The sequence below is a fragment of the Pseudophryne corroboree genome, chromosome 4 (assembly GCF_028390025.1).
Source record: "Pseudophryne corroboree isolate aPseCor3 chromosome 4, aPseCor3.hap2, whole genome shotgun sequence".
NCBI classification, from domain to species: Eukaryota; Metazoa; Chordata; class Amphibia; order Anura; family Myobatrachidae; genus Pseudophryne; species Pseudophryne corroboree.
In genome coordinates this window covers 622,724,403-622,729,402 of record NC_086447.1, presented here as the reverse complement: position 1 = coordinate 622,729,402, position 5,000 = coordinate 622,724,403, and positions in this window count along the sequence as shown.

Here is a 5,000-nt window from a genome sequence, read left to right as displayed (position 1 = left end):
ATCATCATCATCATCATCATCATCATCATCACATTTATGATATCTTCACCATTGTGACATCATCACTATTATGACATCATCACCATTATGACATGAACACCATTATGACATTATCACTATTGTGACAACATTATCATTATGACATCATCATCATCATCATCATCATCATCATCATCATCATCATCACATTTATGATATCTTCACCATTGTGACATCATCACTATTATGACATGAACACCATTATGACATGGACACCATTATGACATTATCACTATTGTGACAACATTATCATTATGACATCATCATCATCATCATCATCATCATCACAACAATGATGATATCTTCACCATTGTGACATCATCACTATTATGACATGAACACCATTATGACATGATATGACATTATCACTATTGTGACAACATTATCATTATGACATCATCATCATCATCATCATCATCACCACAATTATGATATATTCACCATTGTGACATCATCACTATTATGACATCATCACCTTTATGACATGAACACTATTATGACATAATCACTATTGTGAGAACAGTATCATTATGACATCATCATCATCATCATCATCATCATCATCATCATCATCATCATCATCACAATTATGATATCTTCACCATTGTGACATCATCAACTATTATGACATCATCACCATTATGACATGAACACCATTATGACATTATCACTATTGTGACAACATTATCATTATGACATCATCATCATCTTCATCATCATCATCATCTTCACAATTATGATATTTTCACCATTGTGACATCATCACTATTATGACATCATCACCTTCATGACATGAACACCATTATGACATTTTCACTATTGTGACAACATTATTATTATGACATCATCATCATCATCATCATCATCATCATCATCATCACAATTATGATATCTTCACCATTGTGACATTATCACTATTATGCCATCATAACCTTTATGACATGAACACCATTATGACATTATCACTATTAACATTATCATCATCATCATCATCATCATCATCATCATCATCATCATCATCATCATCATCATCACAATTATGATATCTTCACCATTGTGACATCATCACTATTATGACATCATCACCATTATGACATGAACACCATTATGACATTATCACTATTGTGACAACATTATCATCATCATCATTATCATCATCACCACAATTATGATATATTCACCATTGTGACATCATCACTATTATGACATCATCACCATTATGACATGAACACCATTATGACATTATCACTATTGTGACATCATCATCATCATCATCATCATCATCGTCATCTTCACAATTATGATATCTTCACCATTGTGACATCATCACTATTATGACATCATCACCATTATGACATGAACACCATTATGACATTATCACTATTGTGATAACATTATCATTATGACATCATCATCATCATCATCATCATCATCATCATCATCATCATCATCACCACCACAATTATGATATCTTCACCATTGTGACATCATCACTATTATGACATCATCACCATTATGACATAAACACCATTAGGACATTATCACTATTGTGACAACATTATCATTATGACATCATCATCATCATCATCATCATCATCATCATCATCATCACCACCACAATGATGATATCTTCACCATTGTGACATCATCACTATTATGACATCATCACCATTATGACATGAACACCATTATGACATTATCACTATTGTGACAACATTATCATTATGACATCATCATCATCATCATCATCATCATCACAATTATGATATCTTCACCATTGTGACATCATCACTATTATGACATCATCACCATTATGACATAAACACCATTAGGACATTATCACTATTGTGACAACATTATCATTATGACATCATCATCATCATCATCATCATCATCATCATCATCACAATTATGATATCTTTACCATTGTGACATCATCACTATTATGACATCATCACCATTATGACATGAACACCATTAGGACATTATCACTATTGTGACAACATTATCATTATGACATCATCATCATCATCATCATCATCATCATCATCATCATCATCATCATCATCATCATCATCACAATTATGATATATTCACCATTGTGACATCATCACTATTATGACATCATCACCATTATGACATGAACACCATTATGACATTATCACTATTGTGACAACAGTATCATTATGACATCATCATTATCATCATCATCATCATCACAATTATGATATCTTCACCATTGTGACATCTTCACTATTATGACATCATCACCATTATGACATAAACACCATAATGACATTATCACTATTGTGACAACAGTATCATTATGACATCATCATCATCATCATCATCATCATCATCACATTTATGATATCTTCACCATTGTGACATCATCACTATTATGACATCACCATTATGACATAAACACCATAATGACATTATCACTATTGTGACAACAGTATCATTATGACATCATCATCATCATCATCATCATCATCATCATCATCATCATCATCATCACATTTATGATATCTTCACCATTGTGACATCATCACTATTATGACATCATCACCATTATGACATGAACACCATTATGACATTATCACTATTGTGACAACATTATCATTATGACATCATCATCATCATCATCATCATCATCATCATCATCATCACATTTATGATATCTTCACCATTGTGACATCATCACTATTATGACATCATCACCATTATGACATAAACACCATTATGACATTATCACTATTGTGACAACATCATCATCATCATCATCATCATCATCATCATCATCATCATCTTCACAATTATGATATCTTCACCATTGTGACATCATCACTATTATGACATGAACAACATTATGACATTAACACCATTATGGCATTTTCACTATTGTCACATTATCATCATCATCATCATCATCATCACAATTATGATATCTTCACCATTGTGACATCATCACTATTATGACATCATCACCATTATGACATAAACACCATTATGACATTATCACTATTGTGACAACATTATCATTATGATATCATCATCATCATCATCATCACAATTATGATATATTCACCATTGTGACATCATCACATTTATGATATCTTCACCATTATGACATCATCACCTTTATGACATGAACACTATTATGACATAATCACTATTGTGAGAACAGTATCATTATGACATCATCATCATCATCATCATCATCATCATCATCATCACAATTATGATATCTTCACCATTGTGACATCATTACTATTATGACATCATCACCATTATGACATAAACACCATTATGACATTATCACTATTGTGACAACAGTATCATTATGACATCATCATCATCATCATCATCATCATCATCATCATCACAATTATGATATCTTCACCATTGTGACATCATCACTATTATGACATCATCACCTTTATGACATGAACACCATTATGACATTATCACTATTGTGACAACATTATCATTATGACATCATCATCACAATTATGATATATTCACCATTGTGACATCATCACTATTATGACATCATCACCATTATGACATGAACACCATTATGACATTATTACTATTGTGACAACATTATCATTATGACATCATCATCATCATCATCATCATCATCATCATCATCATCATCACAATTATGATATCTTCACCATTGTGACATCATCACTATTATGACATCATCACCATTATGACATGAACACCATTATGACATTATCACTATTGTGATAACATTATCATTATGACATCATCATCATCATCATCATCATCATCATCATCACCACCACCACAATTATGATATCTTCACCATTGTGACATCATCACTATTATGACATCATCACCATTATGACATAAACACCATTAGGACATTATCACTATTGTGACAACATTATCATTATGACATCATCATCATCATCATCATCATCATCATCACCACCACAATGATGATATCTTCACCATTGTGACATCATCACTATTATGACATGAACACCATTATGACATGAACACCATTATGACATTATCACTATTGTGACAACATTATCATTATGACATCATCATCATCATCATCATCATCATCATCATCATCATCATCATCATCACAATTATGATATCTTTACCATTGTGACATCATCACTATTATGACATCATCACCATTATGACATGAACACCATTAGGACATTATCACTATGGTGACAACATTATCATTATGACATCATCATCATCACAATTATGATATATTCACCATTGTGACATCATCACTATTATGACATCATCACCATTATGACATGAACACCATTATGACATTATCACTATTGTGACAACAGTATCATTATGACATCATCATCATCATCACAATTATGATATCTTCACCATTGTGACATCTTCACTATTATGACATCATCACCATTATGACATAAACACCATAATGACATTATCACTATTGTGACAACAGTATCATTATGACATCATCATCATCATCATCATCATCATCATCATCATCACATTTATGATATCTTCACCATTGTGACATCATCACTATTATGACATCACTATTATGACATAAACACCATAATGACATTATCACTATTGTGACAACAGTATCATTATGACATCATCATCATCATCATCATCATCATCATCATCATCACATTTATGATATCTTCACCATTGTGACATCATCACTATTATGACATCATCACCATTATGACATGAACACCATTATGACATTATCACTATTGTGACAACATTATCATTATGACATCATCATCATCATCATCATCATCATCAGCATCATCACATTTATGATATCTTCACCATTGTGACATCATCACTATTATGACATGAACACCATTATGACATGGACACCATTATGACATTATCACTATTGTGACAACATTATCATTATGACATCATCATCATCATCATCATCA